This window comes from Euphorbia lathyris, chromosome 1 (assembly GCF_963576675.1).
Source record: "Euphorbia lathyris chromosome 1, ddEupLath1.1, whole genome shotgun sequence".
In the NCBI taxonomy this organism is placed as follows: Eukaryota; Viridiplantae; Streptophyta; class Magnoliopsida; order Malpighiales; family Euphorbiaceae; genus Euphorbia; species Euphorbia lathyris.
Genome location: NC_088910.1, coordinates 129,712,649 through 129,735,493, shown reverse-complemented (window position 1 = coordinate 129,735,493; position 22,845 = coordinate 129,712,649). Strand labels below are relative to the sequence as shown.

The 22,845-nt window shown below is 33.4% G+C and overlaps 1 long non-coding RNA gene across 2 annotated transcripts; it reads right to left on the bottom strand.

The window, feature by feature from the left end:
• Positions 1–2,029: 2,029 nt before the first annotated feature.
• LOC136215219 (uncharacterized) lies at positions 2,030–5,417 on the bottom strand. 2 transcript variants are annotated; one of them, XR_010682278.1, is made up of 4 exons: positions 5,214–5,417; positions 4,986–5,086; positions 4,407–4,457; positions 2,030–2,253 (listed from the first exon to the last, which is right to left on the bottom strand). It is a non-coding gene; the product is annotated as an uncharacterized lncRNA (long non-coding RNA). The 2 variants fall into 2 exon arrangements; XR_010682272.1 differs by having other exon boundaries at positions 5,220–5,417.
• Between the last annotated feature and the right edge of the window lie 17,428 nt (positions 5,418–22,845).

Genomic DNA, 22,845 nt, shown 5'->3' with positions numbered 1-22,845 from the left:
GCACCCATCTCCACAACATCACACATAGCTTCATCCCCATAAGCTCCAATAGTGAAAGGAACCTTACACCAATGAGTAACTTGAAGTTTTTCCACCTCGTTGACCCAACCAAGGCGGTAAGGTCTAGGATGTGGCTCGGGAACCAACCCAAACTTGCTCATGGCGGACCGACTAATGAAATTCACTTGGCTTCCTCCGTCGATCACCATCTCACACTTCTTCCCACAAACTAAGCATCGAGTTCTAAATAATCGATGACGTTGGCTAGGCTCCTCTTCACTAGGCATTGGCACCCTAGTCACCAAATACACATTGTGCTCATTGCCATCATCATCAACTTCATAGGTGTCTTCATACTCAACACTTCCCGACTCATCCTCAACTTGGAACCGATTTTCTTTATCATCATAAGCACCTTCATTTCGGTTCCACTCTACATTTCTCAACTCATCATCATGATGGAACCTACCTCCATCATACTCATAGATATCTTCATGGTAGTTCCGTTCAACCTCCTCCAACTCATCATCACAATAGAATCTACATTCATTATCTTCATAAGGAGCCCCGTGTCGATCCCACTCAACACACCGAAGCCCACTCTCATCATAGTAGACCCCATCTTCGTCTTCCTCATAAGCGGCCCCATATTGGTTCCACTCAATGCGTCGACGTTCATCCTCCTCATGGTAAACTCTACCATCTTCATCATAATCAAATTTATATGCACTATGACAAAGTTCACCATCCTCACATGTTTCATATTCGGAAGCGCTCTCTCTCTCTCTCTTTAACCTCATCCTCGAATTCGCCTTCACAATAATCATGCCCCCATGTCTTACTAGCTCATTCTCGGATTGGTTCTCCTCTTCATCAATCTCCTCCTCTAACTCCAATTCTTCATGATCATGCTCAAATTCATTTCCCTCTTCATCAATGATCCGCCTTTTCCCACGACCTCTCGTTTTCTTCCACTCCTCTTCACAATTCGAACCGAATAATTCACGTGCCAAGTCGCCCGACTCAAAAGACATGCTACAACCCAACATGGTAGAACCACCAACATCTCTCCCATCTCTATAGCCATCAATCTCCACATATAAACCAATTTCATCATGCTTCCCAAAGAGATTAACAAGCTCAAACTCCTTCTCCCCCTCTTCAACACATATGCCATCAATTTCCTTAAGCATACTTATATAGCTAGGCCTAAGGGGCATTTCATCAAACACTTGGGGAGCATCCCTTGCAACATGGGTTTCCTCAATATTACCACACACAAAATCAACCTTCCCCATGTTTTCACATACAAGCATCCCTTCCTCCACATCCACACAAGCATTTAACTTCCCATCCACAAATTCATTATCAACAACTCCACATAGAGAAATTAAATTGCTAACAACACCACAAACAACCAAATCCGCATTAATAAGAGGCATACCCACAACTTCCACATCAAGATTTGAAAGCTTTGGATTTACCTCCTCCTTGTGTAAAATGGGATAGATTTGGGATGAATCTTTAGGAGGTGAAATAGTGGCTTCTCCATCTCTTTTCCGTTGGGCTCGACGTTGTCGTCTTCTATTTCGGGTTCCCCTTTGCACTACTAGAAAACTATCGAACAGTGACGGAAAATTTCGTCATAAATCGCCCAATTCTGTCTACATCATCTTAGAGATGGAATTTGTGACGGATTGAATCCGTGGTTATATCGATCGACGCAGATTTCACTTACGTTTATAGTACGGAATTTTGTGACGGACTGGAGACGGAATTCCGTCACTGCAGGAGACGGAATTAGAAACGGAATTAAACGTTAGAAAGTCCTCACGTATTTACTGACGTTTTTCCGTCACTATGTTATTACAAAATACAATGACGGAATTCCGTTTCAATATAATGTTATTTTAATACAAAATAATGCATTTGAAGGAATGTTCATTTAAAGGAATTCCGTCTCAATATTCATTTTATAATTCATTTCAGTTCTATGTGCTCATAATCAAATGCAAATTTAACAAGGAACTGAAAACAATTGTACAAAACAATGAATAAGAACCAAGATAAATTTGTACATAATGTTTGCAATTGCAAGAGTTGGAAATTTCTGCTATCAAAAGTAGTCACATTTTGTTTTTAATATATGAGTTGTTGATCTTGTCATTGAGAGAGTTTACAAACAACCTCCCGTCCACTTGTTCCCTTAAAAGACGATTTTGCTCCAAAGATCCATTCATTGCACGAACAGCCCTGCATGAGTTCATGACATCTTGAATAATCTCTCTATATAAGCTTTAACAAAATTGTCACATTCCATAGAAAAATAAATCTGTCAAATAATATAAGACAAACACGAAGTAGTAAGATACTGAACTAGTAACCAAAGCCTACACGGAGACAAAAGTGCACATATTCACGCTGTATCCAAAGCAAGCTATATTTTTGAAACATACACTGCTAGAAAATAGATGAACTGTGATGGAAATATCAAAGAATTAGCTAATTTGTTTGCGATATTTTCAGAGAATTGAACGGATTAGATTCAACAGACTGCTTGTAGAATACATTGACATTGTGCAAACTATTATCAGTAAAACAACATAGTGAAGAAGCATGATTATGGCAGTTAGTTCATAGATTAAACTTAGACCCATATCATACATTAAACATAACGACCATCACAAAAGAAAGCATTTAACCTAACATTAATAGGCTTAAGGTTGGCAAACCTTAAGAAACATGAGACAAGAAATTAAAGACCTAGACATATGGGGATTGCGATCCACATTGTGATTCTTTGGATGATTGTACACAATCAGCTCATATGCATTTACTGGACCACCTAATAAATGGGTCTGCAACATATGAAAAATCAGCGGTAGTTCAAATCAGCAGGTCTCAAAATGAACTAGTTCAAATCAGCAGGTGTCAAAATGAACGAATTAAAAAACATAGACCTTTTCATATTGCGAACCGCATGGTATAACAGACCGGGTGTCTGAGGTTAGTGTTAATACTAAATGACGTCGAAAATTACAGAAGAAGATTTAGGTGAAGCACATAGTTTAATATTTATATAGAGAAAAAATGGTAACTTGAAAAAGCAACAAAATTCAGTTGTTCTATCTATTGTTTAAGCCTCTCAAATCTCTGCCTAAGCTAACCTAATTTTCTACTTCAACATATTGAAACATACCGAGAAAGCTACCACAACAATGCTTTAAAACAGTATCACAATTCCTTAAAGATATAGAAATGGAAAATAAGAGCAAATTCTGGTTTCTATCTAATCTGACTAATGTAAAATATATACCCTCTCACACTTTTTTATTCTCTTCCACTCTTTCCTAATATCATAAAGGGCGCCCGGTGCACTATGCATCCCCGCGAAGCTAGGGTCCTGGGAGGGGTCCCACCACAAGGTTGTACTGGGGCAAGCCTTTCCTTGCCAATTTTTTTTGGCAAGAGGCCGCTCCTAAGACTCTAACCCGTGACCTCTCGGTCACACGACAACAGCGTTTACCTTTGCATAAAATCAAAAAAAAATTACAAACCTAAAAATTGCTCCAATAAGTTAGTCTATCTATAAACAGAAAGTCCCGACAAATGCACTCTTTCCTAATATCATATTCTAATTACCAATCTCTATCATATTAAACTATCAAACAAATCAAATCAAAGCTGAAAACTTGAAACTGAAATTATGGATTTAAAAGGTACCAAACACAATCTAATCTATTTAACCAATGAGCTTTCAAAAATCTCACAGCAAGTAGCAAAGAGAACCAAAAGGGTGGAAAAATGCAAGTGTTGCTGCTCCTACTACCTTTGTATCCCATGCCATCCATTTATCTTTATCTTTTAGCTTTTATCTCTTTTTAAATCACTTTAATTACTATTAATAATAACTAAACTTTCATATCTTATTACTATAGTCTCTTAGTCCTAAACATCCAGTCCAGTATTTAGTTGAAGACTGTACAATGAAATTAACACATCAATAAAATTTAAATAGATCATAAACGATATTTATTGTATATTTTACCCAAACGACCTTTAGTTGTGAGGATATAGTGTCTAAGTAGCACTTTCTCATGAAACCATAATGAGCTTAAACAAAAAGGTAAGGCCTAACAATATCTATTATATATTATCTCTAACACAATATGCAAAGATCTCTTGAATTTCAAAACATGTACAACACAAGCTCACTCTATAACCATATATTAGAGTTCGGGAATAAAATTAAGCCCTTGGATAAACATCCTTTATCATCAAAGAGGAAAATGATAGGAAGCATTATCGTGCACTGAGAAGAAAAAGAAGCCATTCAATTCAATTAAGCACAAAGAATATATAAAAGTTTAATTGAATTCTGAAAGAGAAAATGGAATTAAGCATACTTTAAGAAGATTTTCAGCAAGTATGCTTTAATGAGAGTTTGAGGCACTGCCCTGGTACAAGGAAACAAGAAAAAAAAATTAGCTGCTCTCACTTTCAAATGGTAATATAATATCCCAAAAGGCTTAAGTGACCAAAAGCATGGGACCTGAAATAATGGAGGACCAAAATCTTGTAAAAACAATAATTGATTATCAAGCTTTATTTCACTAACTGTATCATGACTATTGATACCTCTTAACAAATTTCATTTTGAACTTTCTCAAACCTCAAAAGACTATTTTAGAACTAACTAAATTCATAGCATCCATGAGCTTCAATTTGAAAAATTCTAAAATCACAGAGACTATGATTTTAACTCAAATTCCGGAGACATGATCAAGTGGCTTAATAAATAAAATATAGACAAACCTAATTATAACAACTTCAGTAAAAAATGAACGCAAGAACTATATTAGAAAAAAAAGTTTCAAGCTTCTACAATTTTAAATTGGTAAAAAGGCAACCAAATTCAATCTAAAAATTAAGCAGGAGGATGACAGCACAAGCAAATCTATATCTTCTGCTCTTGAAATGCATACCAGATTAAAGGAAAGAATCGAAGCTTGCACTGAGCAGTGAAGATGGCAAAATCCAACCATGGTTGATTAGTGGTTGTCGGAGTGGCCACTCCGGAGTGTCCCTTGGTGATTATAACAGAGGCCATTGTTAATTCAAAGATTAGCAATAGAAATAGAAAGGAAAACACAGAACATAACTATTTAGACAACTAATTGAGCCCAGAATCAAAGGGCAAGGAAAGGACATACATATACCTAATTTTCCTCAACCCATGTCCAGCCAACGCGAGAGAGAGAGAGAGGTCAGATAGATACTTCCGAGCACCCAACCTCGCAAGCAGTGTTCAATCGAGAAGATTGCAGTGAAGAATAGAAGATTGAGGTGAAGAATAGAAGATTGCAGTGAAGAATCGCAATTCGCAAGAGTTATCGTAAGGAGAGAACTTGCAGGAATGATACGCTCAAGAACAGATAAAACCCTAGACCTTTGTATATATATATATATTTTTTATTTAATATTATATAAAATAAAATTATGACACTACTTTTTGGTTGTGACGGAATGATAGAAATCGTCTCTGAAAACGACATCATATTAAGACGGAATAATTTCCGTCTCGCATTCCGTTAAGCAAATATGCGGGAATTCTCCCGCCCGTTCATTTTTACGGAAAATTTCATTCCGTCTCAAATTTCCGTCTCAAACCTTGACGGAAGGCTTAGTGACGGAATTCCGTCACGCATTTGTGACGGAAATCTTTCCGTCACAATATTCCGTCACAGTTTCACAGTTTTCTAGTAGTGTTGGAGTCTCTCCATTTCTTCTTGCTCCAAGTTCTCCCTTGTCTTTCTTATCATCTCAACATATTGGAGCTCCATCTCCATTGTCTCGGCTTCAAGACGTTCCTTTAAGGCTTGTGAATAACTCGATTGAATCATTGTCGAAAGAAGTCTCCGTTCAAGGAAAACGATCGGCTTTGATACCAAATGATACAGCGCGGAATCCACTGAGAGTTTTAAACCGTAAACTCACAAAGGCTAACAACTTATCTAGCTAAACTAGAAGGACTGGATCCTAATTTATGGACTAAATCCATAGGAATATAAAATCCTCCATTGTTGAAGGTGAAAACGTTAACAAAAGCTTCTTGAAGAAGATATTAATTTGATTGATAAAAAGTTTCCCTATTACAAGAGAAAGAGATGAATTTATATCATCTCAAAACCCTAAAACAAATTACATAAAAGGGTAAATCAAATAACTAATTAAAATGATAAGAGAAGCGGTCCTAGGGAAAGATGCCTCGCATCAATTTGAATGCATGGGGATCCGTGCCTTAAATAGGCACGGATCCCAGAGTCTTTTGGGTGACGCCCAACTAAGGTTGGGCGTCGCCCAAAAGAGGTTGGGCGAACGCACAACTGACGTTGGCCGTTCGCCCAACTAGCGTTGGGCGTTCGCCCAACAAGCGTTGGACGTTCGCCCAACGGCTGTCGGGCGCTCGCCCAACGGCTGTCGGGGGTGCGTGCCCGACGGCCGTCGGGCGTCTCGCGGACGCTGAGCGCACGCCCCACGCTGCCGGGCATGCGTCCGACTGTCGTCGGACACACGTCGGCTGCCACTAGGCGTTCGCACCACGTCGCGGATCGCCCACGAGCCGTCTACTCGACGACCGCGATTCCCGTTGACCTTTCTGGTTCTTACTTTCTTATTATACATTTTTCTCGTTTTCTTTCAAAAAAATTTCGGAACCAACCGCTTTGTTAAAGGTTTTCGTCACAGGTCCTCCGACTCGGTGTCTACATCAGCAGACTTATCCTGGTTCGGCCTCTCCGCCTACGTCCAGTCCCTAGAATCCTTCCAGGCTTTTTCAATCCACTACTGAGCTCTTTAAAGGTAGAGCACAAACCGTTTACAAAGCAATTGAGTATGCAAGAGTACCGTCCTCTATTTGTCTATTCCGGTCCGACTCGGTGTCGCCACTTGTAGGTGCCTCGCCCGAGCTGACCGGGGGGTGGACACCGTTGACGACAGATGCTGTGATTGGCGCTGAAAGCAACCAATCGCGGAATCAAGCTGCTCGGCAGGACCGGAGCCTGGAGTATGGAAGAGTCGCAACCCACGAATGGAAAAATGAACACCGATCCCTTTCGGGAGACCGGTGAGGGTTCAGAAAACTTAGATACGAGCCGAGAAGGCTAGCTCCTTTCCGGAGAAAGGCTACTAGGCACCCCGACATCGCCCGGTTATGAACCACCGGCCTCCTACTTAGCATGTTAGGCGATAACGGACTAATCGTATATTTCTTTAAGTTTAAAATTCATTTGAAACCTTTTCTTTCTCGCTTTGAAAACCGTTTTGAGCATGTTATTGAAAGTCATTTTATTAAAGAATCACCCATTTTGCATGAATTTAAAGCGTATAGGAGAGAGAGGGGGATAGAAGAAAGAATTGATTTATTTACAGTGTGATTTATGCTTAGATTTATATGTTATTTCTACGCTAATCTTATTCCCCAAAAACGAGTTTTTATATACACGGTTCGTACCTTAATCGCCGTTGGAACGATTTAGGTACGTTTCAAATCCCCGTTAATTTACATGATATCGACTCGAATCGCCGTTGGAACGACTCGAGCGTTTTTAAAGATGTGGGATAAGAAGCTTTAATAAAAAAAACGTGATTAAGCATACAAGTCCATTTATTTTCGTGTAAAACTGTTTAGTTAGGAAAACGATTTAAAACTCTGTTATTTACAATGAAAACGGTTTTAATTACAAGGTTCGCTTAATCCGTCGTTGGAACGAATTAAGGTTTTAAAACGTGATATTTTAGGAAATGATTTAAAGTGATAAAAAGGCCTTTTATTTACATTAAGAACTTCTAGAAAACTTAAGTTTAAATAAGCCAATTAAACTCTCTCTTTTTGGTTTGTTTTTTCCTTTTTACTCAATTGAACCTTACTCGAAATATATTTACAAGAATGAACCATTTAAATCATAAAATTCACCAAATAAAACAAATTTGAAATATATACATATAAAGGTCAAAAGGTGGGGTGAATATACATACATACATAAGTAAAAATAAGTAAAAGATACCAAATATATGTATAATAATGATAAGGAAAAATACTAAGTATAATACATTTTTATCTTACTAAAAACATATGGGAATAATGGACAAAATTCATAAATAGGAATATAACATTTATCCCAAAATAATTTTACATAATAAATATATAGAAAATAACCCCCACCCTAAATAATGGCTAATATAACTCTAATAAGCCAAAAAACTATATATATGTACAAATATGTTACTTTACAAAACTAAATTGATGTAAATTAAGTTTAGAATATAAAATAGATAGATATATAAGTATATAATAAGTTTAGAATATAAAATAGATAGATATATAATATGTAATTAATAGTCATAGGACCCAAAAATAATTTTTATAAACATATTACATAATTATATACTTATATATACAAGAATCAAATGCCAAAAAGTTGAGAAAATAGGTTTAAAAGGATAATTTTCGGATTCTAGAAGATTACCGATGGAAATCCGTCGCTAATCTGCTGTTAGTGACAGAAAAGACAGAATATCAACAACAGTCCCTATACTTTCCAGATTTATTAAAACACTTTAGATTATATCAATTCTATCATTTTGGACCTCTGAACTACCCAAATTGGATCATAGTCTATAACGGAGACTCCTAAAACGACGTTTTATTTTTAAACGTTATTTAGAAATATTTTCAAAACTTATAATTACAACATTTTAATCCCGAACTACCCTTAAATCGGATCACGGTTCGTATTGGGATGTTAAAATGAGGTTTTTCATTTCAAAACAAACCCAAACGTTTATTTATTACGAGATGAAAATTAAATAAATACGGAATAAATAAATAACTAACCAAATAAATAAAAACTATAAAGGAAATAAATAAATAAACAAATAAACGAAATAAATGAAAAACGAGTTTAGTCCTCGGATAATACCTCAAGATCGCTATTGATAGCTGGTGTCGGTTGATTCCACGAATTATGATTTTTCGGTGTTTTTGATGTTTTGGTAAAATATTTAACTTTTAGAAAATTTGGGATTTTTTAGGAAAAAAAATATTTTCTCCCAAAAAAATTAACTTTCTCTCCCTAAAAATGTCTAGAGTGAGAAGCTCCCCAAAAAATCCTCCTTCTCTCAAATGCATGGGGATCCGTGCCTTTTATAGGCACGGATCCCGAAGAATCGGGCGTCGCCCAGCAAGAGCTGGGCGACGCCCAAAATGAGTTGGGCGACGCCCAACTTGAGTTGGGCGACGCCCAACTCATGTTGGGAGAACGCCCAACTTAAGTTGGGCGACGCCTAACTCGCCTTGGGCGATCGCCCAACGATTGTTGGGCATCCATCCAACGAGCGTTGGACGTCCACCCAACGAGTGTTGGACGTTCGCCCGATGTCATCGGGCATCACCTGACGACGACCGGACGATGTCCGAAACGGTCGGGCTGTCGTCGAACGTCCGTCGAGCGACGTCGATCGTGCGTCGGGCCGTGCCCGACGCTCGACGGGCGACGCCCACTCTCCGATGGGCGACGTCTGACGCTCGGTGTGTCGGACGGATGCCCGACGTGCCGCGCACCGTCGTTTACGGAGCGACGATCGTTGCTGGGAGCGTCATTCATCACTCACCGATCGATGCTCGGTCTCCGGGGCCTCTTCGCTTACTGTCATAATAGTGAACGTGCCCGACCTCACTCAGTAGATGCCGAATTTTTCAGTGGGGCTTTCACGTACTGGCTCTCCGAGCTTTTCTGTTTATTTTTAAATTTTCTAATTAATGGAATCAACCGACTTGGCCTTTTTGTCGTGGGTTTCCCTCATAGGTCCTCCGACTCGGTGTCTACAAATGTCCTCTATTCGTCTACTCAATCCTACTGAGCGCTATAACCAAACACTCAGATTTCTCTACCGCTGAGTACTAAAACCGAGTACTCAGCACCACTCTCTCAATCTATTACAATTGATACAAATTTGTTCTTTCTAGATGAAGAACACTTTAGATGAATACAAATTCAATCTAGACTTTTACACAGAGATAAGATTTGGGTGTAAGTATTTGCTTTTCTTGTTTGTATGTGCTTGTATGTATTCTTTTCTCTTTTGTATTTCGGTAAAGGATCCAAGTGATGAACTTGTCCTTTTATAGTTGAAATCTGATGCTTCAATCATTTGAATCTGGATGTATCCGCTGGATTCAAACGGCTCTCTCGCGTCATTCATTTGGTCAGCATACAGATTTACAGGCCAATCCTGTCGTCTGAAATTAGCAGGCGTCAGGCTTGTCTTCTTCCTCCAGGTTCGTCTTCTAGCGCCAGTTTCGTCTTTTAGCCAAATGTCAGTTGACCCATGCGTCTCGACATTGTATCGGTGCATAATTCCAAGGCTTTTGTATTGGTACAGACGTTGTCGGATCTTGTCTTTTAGTAAACGGATCATTTGCGCTAACCTGACGTTGCCTTTGTTCTTTGCTATGTCGGATACTGAGTAACATTGTACTCAGCTTCTTCGGTCGGCTTAGTCTTCAAGTTCTGAGGAGGATATTTGTTCTATGATACTGAGTTACACTTTACTCAGCTCATGATGTGTCTCATGCTGACTTCATTCTGTCTTACTTTTTATTCATATTCTTACTTATAATTATACTCAGAATTGAACAAACACATTAGTACAATTAAATCAAAGCACTTAAATTTAATTGTCTTAATCATGAAATTAACTTAAATAATTTTGTCAAATCAAAATCATGTGGAAAGGTGTTTCAACAAAACCTACCTTCTAGGAACTAGGGTTTTGGATAATTATTTACTTTCTAACTATTGAACGCCTTTGAACTTTAGTGAATAACTTTCTAAATTGATGATAATTTACAGTTATATAAATCTACAAGTGAATACAATGGATCATATTAGCGAAACCATATCAGATATTGAAAACAAAATTATTAAAAAAGTTTTATTGAAATTATTATTTTGTTAAAATATGATTTTCAAAAAAAAAAACTTTAGGGAGTGAAAAATCATATTTTTTGTTAGATTAAATGAGAAATTAAATTTTTTTTTTGGGTTTTAAATAAAGCTATAAGGTTTTGTGAAAAGAAATGAAATTTGTGGTTTGAAAATAATATTTTTATGTCATGGAGGAACAAAACCGATAGAATTTGAAACCTTTTAGTTTAAGAAATTCCTTTTGGAAATTATATATGTTATATAAAATAAATAATTTTAAAATGTAATTGATACCGCAAATTAACTTCACAAGTACATAAACTAAATAAATAAACAACGAGTAAGAGATTTTATTCCCTTCAGTACATTACTGTCACGTCTGCGACTAAATTTCTATAATTTATATTTTAATATTAGTATATATGATAATTATTAGGTATGTGATTTTTATTTGGTGCTATGGAAAAAGTTTGGAGTTAATTCGATTATTTTATGTGTAAATTAAAAGTTTAGGATAATTTTTACAAGATTATAAAAAGATGGAGGATCAAACGGGATATTCACCAAGTTGAGATATATATCTCAAATTTAGTAGGCGGTTGATGATATATATATATATATATATATATATATATATATATATATATATATATATATATATATATTATTTTCTTTCTTTTTCTTTTATCTTTTATCTTTTATGTTTATCAGTTTTCTCTGAACCGTTTCTCCACCGTTTCTTTGATTTACGGATATTCAATCATCTGAATCACTCGATATTGGAATCATAGCATCCTTATGTATAGATCTAAGTCTTAGCCGAAGAGTTTTTGAGTTTCGGCTGTGTTTGGAAGGAAACGTTTTAAACAGAATTTAGAGGCGAATCGATCGGGTGTATTTTGTTCAATTAGTGACCAAGGTAAGTAACTATCAACTATATTTTGAGTTTGATGTATATAAATATATATATAATCAAAGGATTTACAGAAATTGATATTTCAGGGTTTATACTGGTATTTTGTAAACTTGGGGTTTTCCACGATTTTGCTTTTTATTGTGAAATTATGGTTCAAATGAAGCTATTGACTATACTTCTATGTGAATTTCAGATTTTACTTGATTATATTGATTTAAGGCTTTATTTGGTTGATTTCCATATATACATATATGTTTTTGGTTTCAATATATATATATATATATATATTGAACAAAATGAATTTGATGTTTTCTTACGAATTGTTTTTGGATTGAGAAATATGTTGCGGTTATTGTTGTTATTATTTTGGATTAAAGTCCAAATATGATTTTTATGATAAAAAATGGCTAATTGAAGACAAATGATTTTGATTAAGAAATAGTTTGGCATTTGATTGTGAAAGGATATTTGAGCACGTTATGATTTTATGATTTTATATCCATCGAGAGCTATCCGGATCGGTCGTTCCATATTTAAAGACCATGTTCAGTGAGGGACATGGCCTGTGTACACAGTTTGAAAGACCTATTGGGTATGGCAAAGAAGTGTCCGGTAAGACTATATGGGATAGGCAATGTTAAGAGACGTCTCGATTATATATATGGTTATGGATTGATACTTAAGGGGAGAAACTCGAGGATAGATACAACGTTTTTAAGTTCATTTGGATTATGTTTTCCGTTATGATTGATTTTAATATAAGATTTTACGTTTGATTGATTACGATTTGGTTTGATAAAACATTTATTTGATTATAATATTTTATAAGGTTTTGAACTCAAGAATCGATACAAGATTATATATTTTTGGTTTTTTGGTTCACTACTTTGACTATATTATGAACTTTGATTTTGAGTATATTTTATAAGGTTTTGATTAAATCCCTTTGTAAAGGTATATATGTAGTTATGTTAAGTAAAGCTGATTTTTATAGCTGATAGTTTCTTACTGAGATTTTTGTCTCACGCTTTTAAATGTTTTAATGTTTTTAGGTGAGAAAGTACAAGATAGAGAGAAGGTTACCGACCGATTAGGCGAGAATCAGAAGTTGTTGCTTATTGTTAGAATTATTATTAGAACTTTACTATTTAATTGATTGTGATCTAAATTTGGAGAGTATTAAGTATTGATTATGATCTTTCTATTTCACGCCCGATACCGATTGAGGTCGTTTAGGGTCGGGTGTGACAGTTTGGTATCAGAGCTCTAGATTAAATTCTTCGGACCTAAGGTTGATAGTATGGATATTTGGTGATAGCTAAAAAATAATCGATAGTAATTGAGGAATATGAATATTTGGTAATAGCTAAGAAATAATTTGGAATTTTTCGAGGATTGAGTAACTAGCTAATGAGGGGTAGAAATGAGATTTGATGGTTAGTAAAATATTGGGTGTATGAACATCTAGAGATAATAGAGAATTGTCTATATAGGTGTTGCGGGAGAATCAGATCCGTATCTTAATCTTATGATGCATTTTTCGACCAGATAGAGGCCGAATCTGTCATGGAGTCCTAAATGAAAGTTCTTTATTATTATCTTACGTTTCCAAAGGTTTTTGAATCGCCTTAATCGGACTCCGTATGAAAAAGTTATGCTGAAAACGGCATATGTTGGTCATTTTAGCGTTAAACCAGAATTTGGTTTTTGCTTTGATTTTTCTCATTATTTGAGTGACATTGCCACTGGTTTACATGATAAGTTGGTCTTCTTAGGACTATAGGAGATTGATGACATGATAAAGTGATAAATTGAAGATAATAGATATGAGATTGAGGAAGATAAAATATGGAGGTTTTATTTAATGGGTTTGAAAGTTGATTAATGATTGAGAGATTATAATATGAATTTAGTCTATTATAGAATCTTAAGTTGAATAAATGAGATATGAAATTTAAATTCATGTTTTACTGGTGAACTTCATTGGGTGTTGAGGTTTAGAATTATTGAGAGTTATATAAATGATGTTTAGAGAGATACAGATGTTAGTGATCAATGAGAAATAAAGTGTGAAAATATATTAGATGTTTGAGGAAATAATTAAGATATGAATTTTGAGGACAAATTTTCTGATCTTAAGCACAGTTTGAGGTAGCAAATTAAGAGATAAAGATGAAAGAAGTTATTTTTAGTTGAAGTTTGTGTGAATATGGTTTCAGATTATATAAGGATCGAATTGAGTGTTTATAGGTCAAATAAGAAATTCTAAGAATATTATAGATTTATTGACTTTTATGGATGTACAGATATTATTTGGAGTTTGGAAAAAGAAAGCATATTAGCTGGATTGATTTTAAGGAGTCAAATAGAGACTTATAAGAGTGATGTTGATATTAAGATTTTATGAAATGACTCTGATTGATAGGAAATTGTATCATAATAATGAGGTTTATAGTTGATTGATGATGGTGATTGAAGTTAATGATACGAATTATGATTGGAGTGAAAATTTATAGACATAAGTACATTATTATTATGATGAAGTAAGATTATATCAGATTCAAATCATTATTCGAATTATTTGAAGTTTAAGAAAAATATAATATCATACATATTAGCGGTTCAAAAGTGATATTTTTGAAGTCTGTAGAACTTGGAGATAGGTAAAATATATTTGATATATATCTGCAATTGATGGAATTCAATTGTGATTTAAATTTATTGAAGTGAGATTTGGTGTATGTTAGAAAGATATGAATGATATTTGAAGTTTTATTGTGGATTATGGCAATAGAATTAACTATATTGAAGTTTAGAGTTACTAAGAATTATCTACTGTGGATATGCATAAATGATGAAGTTAATGGAGGGAAAGATGAGAATTTGTGGTCTTATTATGCTATAAGGAATCTTGATAATGTGAAATAATTTTGTGATTTTGGAGATGATTTGAGGAAGAAAATTTCGATTAGAGAATATGAATTTCGAGGACGAAATTTCTTAAGGTGGGGAGAATTTTCACGTCCGCGACTAAATTTCTATAATTTATATTTTAATATTAGTATATATGATAATTATTAGGTGTGTGATTTTTATTTGGTGCTATGGAAAAAGTTTGGAGTTAATTCGATTATTTTATGTGTAAATTAAAAGTTTATGATAATTTTTACAAGATTATAAAAAGTTGGAGGATCAAACGGGATATTCACCAAGTTGAGATATATATATCTCAAATTTCATATATATATATATATATATATATATATATATTATTTTCTTTCTTTTTCTTTTATCTTTTATCTTTTATGTTTATCAGTTTTCTCTGAACCGTTTCTCCACCGTTTCTTTGATTGACGGATATTCGATCGTCCGAATCACTCGATATTGGAATCATAGCATCCTTATGTATAGATCTAAGTCCTAGCCGAAGAGTTTTTGAGTTTCGGCTGTGTTTGGAAGGAAACGTTTTAAACAGAATTTAGAGGCAAATCGATCGGGTGTATTTGGTTCAATTAGTGACCAAAGTAAGTAACTATCAACTATATTTTGAGTTTGATGTATATAAATATATATATAATCAAAGGATTTACAGAAATTGATATTTCAGGGTTTATACGGGTATTTTTTAAACTTGGGGTTTTCCACGATTTTGCTTTTTATTGTGAAATTATGGTTCAAATGAAGCTATTGACTATGCTTCTATGTGAATTTCAGATTTTACTTGATTATGTTGATTTAAGGCTTTATTTGGTTGATTTCCATATATACATATATGTTTTTGGTTTCAATATATATATATATATTGAACAAAATGAATTTGATGTTTTCTTACGAATTGTTTTTGGATTGAGAAATATGTTGCAGTTATTGTTGTTATTATTTTGGGTTGAAGTCCAAATATGATTTTTATGATACAAAATGGCTAATTGAAGCCAAATGATTTTGGTTAAGAAATAGTTTGGCATTTGATTGTGAAAGGATATTTGAGCACGTTATGATTTTATGATTTTATATCCATCGAGAGCTATCCGGATCGGTGGTTCCATATTTGAAGACCATGTTCAGTGAGGGACATGGCCTGTGTACACAGTTTGAAAGACCTATTGGGTATGGCAAAGAAGTGTCGGGTAAGACCATATGGGATAGGCAATGTTAAGAGACATCTCGATTATATATGTGGTTATGGATTGATACTTAAGGGGAGAAACTCGAGGATGGATACAACGTTTTTAAGTTCATTTGGATTATGTTTTCCGTTATGATTGATTTTAATATAAGATTTTACGTTTGATTGATTAAGATTTGGGTTGACAAAACGTTTATTTGATTATAATATTTTATAAGGTTTTGAACTCAAGAATCGATACAAGATTATATATTTTTGGTTTTTGGTTCACTACTTTGACTATATTATGAACTTTGGTTTTGAGTATATTTTATAAGGTTTTGATTAAATCCCTTTCTAAAGGTATATATGTAGTTATTATGTTAAGTAAAGCTGATTTTTATAGCTGATAGTTTCTTACTGAGATTTTTGTCTCACGTTTTTAAATGTTTTAATGTTTTTAGGTGAGAAAGTACAAGATAGAGAGAAGGTTACCGATCGATTAGGCGAGACTCATAAGTTGTTTCTTATTGTTAGAATTATTATTAGAACTTTACTATTTAATTGATTGTGATCTAAATTTGGAGAGTATTAAGTATTGATTATGATCTTTCTATTTCACGCCCGATACCGATTGAGGTCGTTTAGGGTCGGATGTGACAATTACCATTGGAGTGTACCTCTAATATCTAGTTTAGATTTATGGTCCGAAGTCTTTTTAGAGCGTTTCAGGAGTTTGGATGGAATTTGGCAATTCTCGTTCCTTGAGTTGGAATGAAATATCTTCTAGAGAGAGTTAGAAACTTTACCTCTCTAGAATTTACTGAGTCTTTTTCTCTCTAAGATTTTATTTCTTTTTTTTTATTCTCTCTAAGTTGCTCTCCCTTTCTCACCCCTCAATTTGGGGATTTGAACCTCTATTTATAAGGGTGAAAATCCTTAAAAGATGTGGTTTAGACTACTGAGAATCTAATTTTTCTTACTTTTTCCATACCAATTTCTGGAGTTCTTATTTAAGGTCCGTTTGGTTCAGCTGTTAGCTAATAGCTGTTGCAGTTATTGTTGGCTATTTGCAGTTGCAGTAAGCTGTTAGCTGTTTACAGTTGCAATAAGCTGTTAGATGTTTAATTAATAGTGTTTGGTAAAATTATATTGAACTGCTGTTGTTCGGATTTAAAATGTCTAAAATGGACATGTTTTAAATTAATCAACAATGAAATTATAAAAAGGAAAATGTGAAAAAATACCTATAATGTTTACAACTAGAAATAATTTTACTCTTAACGTCTAAAATGGTGCAATTTTACCCATAAAGCTTGCAGCTAAGAGCAATTTTACCCCTAACATTGATAAGTTAGGTCGATTTCAAATATTATTAGAAAACATAGATATTTTATTTCTTATTCTACACAAATTGCACATATCAGTAGTTTAAAAAAAAAGATTTCACATTTTTTGTGATTTAATAATAAAATTAAAAATTAATATTTATAAATTCGGCGAAATATTTGAATTTTTTTTGTCCAACTCATACAAAAGACAATATTTTTTTTATTTTTTTAAAAAAATCATGTCTAATCATATGTTTGTGATCTGTTACTAACTAGGGGTGCACATGGTCGGTTAACCAGTCCATTAACAAAAACCATTAACCAGTCCATTTAATTCGGTTAACCATATTTCGGTTAATATAAACTTCAGTCGGTTAACCTATATTTCGGTCGGTTAACCATTAGTGACTTTTCGTAGCAAATATCACTCTACATCTATAATTATTCACTTTAAGATAAATATATAATTATTTAAATATTAAATAAAAATATGTAACTTCAAATTTAATTAACAAAATTACCAAAACAAATAAGTTTTAAGTTATTATGCTATTTTTAACTTAAAAATTAAATACAAATATGTATATTTATAGATTGATAATTAAATTTCTATATATATTTATACTAGTTTTATGCGTATTAATACATAATCGGTTTATTTTTCGGTTTCGGTTAACCATCGGTTTTTAAAATAAAAACCGTAAACTAGTCCATCGGTTACGGTTAACCTATTTTTCAGTTTGGTTTCGGTTTCGGAAATCGGTTTTTCGGTTTTCCGGTTAGTTTTGTGCAGCCCTATTACTAACGATGATAAAATGGTAAGTGAAGTGCAGATGATAATATTCATGACCAAGAAGGCAGTTTGATAAATTATTTCTCAAATTGACTGAACTTGTCAATGTCAGTGATAAAATTGATTTTGGCTGCCAATAATAGGAGTATAATTGCACCATTTTAGACGTTGAATGTAAAATTGCTCCTAGCTATAAATGTTAGAGGTATTTTTGCACCTTATCCTATTATAAAATAAAAAAATGTGATACACAAATTAATAAAAATAATTTATATAAAAAATAAAAAATTTATTGAACGCAAAAAAAACATTGTTCTTCTGGTAATTATTTTGTAGAAATATAAATAATATTAAAGAATAAACATATTTTGTAGAAATAAAAAGGATAATTTTGTTAATAACAAATAACTACAAACAGCTGTTTATGAAAAAAGCTCCAAATAGGAGCTTTTCGTGAAACGCTCCAAAACGCTGCTGATTTCAGAAAAAATGATAAACGCTGCGGTTATATAAACCTAACCAAACGCTATTTTTCCTGCGTTTTGGAGTGAAAAGCTAAATACTCTTCCGAAAAGCTAAAACAAACACCCTCTTAAAGTATCACTAGTTTGAATATGATGCACAAATTTCATTTTATCCTAATTATTATGAATGAAACAATTGAAATTGGTTGAACATGAATCTGGAGAAAATGATGGTCTTATTGGGATTAATTTATTGAAAATGGAAAGAAATACAAATAGTGAGAGGTTAAACTTAAAATGGAATACAAGGAACAGTAACTTCAATCCGAAACTCAGCAACCTCACATGTGCATTCAAATTTGGTCTTCAAACAATATGCTCTCTTGCATTTGAGTTTTGAACAAATAGACTGACACTCTTCATCTACCTCGCAATTGTTATTTACCTTAATTCCTTCTTTTCCCTTCAACTCCTTCGATTCAGTTCCATCAATTATACCTTCCATTCACCAATAACAAATTACTCCGACAAATTAATAGAAAAAAATAAAACTAATTAAAATAATAATAAAAAAAGACTTACAAGATAAAACCAGCAACAAGACCAGTGAAAGACCAAGATTGAAATAAGTTCTCTTCATTTTGATATTTTTCAGATTGTTTTACTTTTGCTTTGTTTGTTCATTTTGACTGAAGAAGGCACGTTAATTTATAGGCCAAACCATTAAAGACCTAATATTCACCATATCTTCTAATTATAAAATTTCCTTTTATTTTGGTACCTATTAGGAAAATCTGATTAATGCAATCTTTTACTTTTTGGTAAATAATTAAATCCCTCACCTATCTCATATGTATATTTTTTTTTTCAGAAACACATTTTTTATTTTTTTTATTTTCATCAGCAACATATTGAAAATACATAGCTATAAATAATATTAAGAATATTGATACAAATAATAATTATAATTTTCATTAGAGAAATGAGTGAAAACACTTAACAATAATAATAAAAATACTGTTTACAAAATATATTATTTAATGAAAGTGTTAAAAATATATTTTGAATGATAAATTTGTGACCCATCTAACCATATATTTTATATATGAATGTATGAAATAAATTGAATATAAAATAGTGGGAAATGTAAAAACCAGAAACACATACTTATATACTTTAGCCAAGTGCCCTTAAACATACAAGCAATTAAATGACCAGGCTGCAAGTCTATGTTTTAGGAGTTTTATACCTTATCGGGATGTTTGTTAGAGGGGATAAAGACACGAGATAGGGATAAAAAATTGAGACGAGTTATCCCATGTTTGTTTTAGAGATAAATTAGGGAGATAAGAGTGGGATATGAGTCTTATCCCTCAAATTCTATACCCAAGAGGGAGGTGGTATAAGGAGGTGGGATAAGCTTCTGCATTTTAATAGGATGGAAAAGTCTATCTTATCCCTCAAATTAATTAATGTCATGTAGTCTAAATAAGGTTAAAATAGTAAAATGTATTATTTTATCTCTCCCTATCCAACATATACCGAACATTGAATAATAATTCTCGATTATTATATTTTATCATTATCCCAACCATTTATTCTTGTGTCTATCCCAACCTTTATCTCTATCCCTATCCCTATCCCAATAGAATATCAAACGCCTCGTATTTGCTTTAAACATTGTTTTAAATTCACAATATTTTTTTCTTTAAGAAAATATTCACAATATTCGATTTTTTTTATTGAAGAAACCAATAAAAATAGGAAGAATTACTAAACTAGTCCCTTTTAATGGGTTAGTTTACATTTCTAGCCTCTTTCAAAAAAAGTTTACAAAACTAACATATTTCAACATACAACTTTCATATTTGCCCTCATTTTCTTCCTAAACAAAACTTCATCTCTCTAACGTATCAAACGTTGCGATAGAAAGAGGAGGAAGAACGAGAAGCGACGACGGCACATTCAAAGAGGTGGAGAAGCGAAAGGCGGCGATAGGAAGAGGAGGAGAAGTGAATGGCAAGGAGAAAGAAGGAGAAGCGAATGGCGGTGATAGGAAGAGGAGGAGAAGAAGGCGAACCGCGAACGGAAGAGGAGGAAGAAGGCGACCCTTTTTCCGGCAATCTCGTCCCAATACATATTGTTTCTCTTCCTTTTTCATGTTTTTCCTGGTCGTGCGAACCCCAAAAACAATGGCATTGTTATCTGAAAGTGCATTTTGGTTGGAATATTAGTTTCAAATTCGATAGCGTCGATGTCTGTATATATTTATCGATATTTGTAGATATCTGTAGATATTTGTAGATATTTGTGAATGTATGTAAATATCTACAGATATCTAAAAATACAATATGTACAAATATCGACAAATACAATATCTGTAGATATTTACATACATTCACAAATATATACAAATATCTACTAATATTTCAACCAAAATGCACTTTCAGATAATAATGCTACTGTTTTTGGGGTTCGCACGACCAGGAAAAACATGAAAAAGGAAGAGAAACAATATATATTGGGACGAGATTGCCGGAAAAGGGGTCGCCTTTTTCCTCCTCTTCCGTTCGCCGCCATTCGCTTCTCCTTCTTTCTCCTCGCCGTTCGCTTCTCCTCCTCTTCCTGTCGACGCCTTTCACTTCTCCACCTGTTTGAGTGTGCCACCGTCGCTTTTCGTTCTTCCTCCTCTTCCTATCCCAGCGTTTGATACGTTAGAGAGATGAAGTTCTATTTAGGAATAATGAGGGCAAAGATGGAAGAATTTGTTGAAATATGTGAGTCTTGAATTTTTTTAGAAAGGAGCTAGAAATGTAAACTAATCTCTTAAAAAGGACTAGTTTAGTAATTCTCCTATAAAAATAATATATATATATATATATATATATATATATATATATATATATATATTTTGTGGAGAGAGGATGACTGTTCAAAAAGAAAAGAATGAGAGAGAACAAGGTACAAATTTGTTTTATTATTTTTGGAAAAATATATATATATTTATCCTTACTATAAATGTAAGCATTCATCTCTAAAATGTTTTCAAACATTTATACCTACTTAACCCAAAATTTGAACATCTCGGTTTAATTTGATTATTATTCGATTTCTACGTTGGACTTTCCAACCATTAATTAATTATATTTAAAATATTTTTTTAAGCAAATAGTAAGTATATTAAAAATATTTAATAGGTTAAATATCAACAATTAAGTCCTCCACATGTAACTTAATCCTAAAAAATTATCAAATGTCTAAAATACTCATTGTGTTACTAACACATTACAAACAACATGTTAAAATACACGGAATCTCTTCAATTCATTAGTATATTTGTTTGGAATGTCCGATTTGACTATCAATCAAATAGCATGTCAAATAACTGTCGAATTAGCATGTTCAAATTTTCTTTTGGCAAATTAAAATTGATCTTACTTGAAAACGTTAGGAGATAAACTATTACAATTCCGTACGTTGATGACCAGTTTCATACGATGAATTTAACTAGAAAATGGTTTTTTTGATTAAAAAGTTGATAGTTCGACAGACATCCCAATTAGGTTGGCACCCCCATATGGAAATACTCGTATCCAGAATCAATGTTATTAAAATGGGAAAATAAAAATGTAACAAGAGATAGGGAAAAGTAAAGCTAAGCGATAGACATACATCCACGAGAATTACAATAAAAAGCAGAAGAACAAAAAGAGGAATAACATCCCACCACGTCGATGCAGATGCATTACGGCCGAAGTTTGCCAATGCATCGGCCACTTGATTGGTTGTGTTCAATTTTGTAAAGCATAACTTGAAAAAAAGTTTCATTTGATATCCAATTTTGATTGCAGAATTTATCTTTGCTATAATGATGGCTTACCAAGATGACTATTTACTTGAAATAACAGTATACTCAAGGATCATGAACAATGGCGAATACATGATTATTCGGTTGGGGGGCCGATTTTATACGTGGGTCCGCAAAATTTTTTTTTTTTTTTGCTAAATCGAACTTGCTCAATTTTTTTTTTTGTATATATGCGTGTTATAATTTGAATGGTCAAGAACCAATTTTTAAGTATTAATGTACAATTTCTTAAAATTAAGCTAGATTTGATTTAATAGTCCTAACGTGTAAAAAAATGGATTTAGGAAGGACTAAACAGGTAAAAAAAATTTAAAAATTAATTTCAGATGCCCTAGCAGGCAAAAAAAAATTAATAATTTGGATTTAAGGACACCTATAAG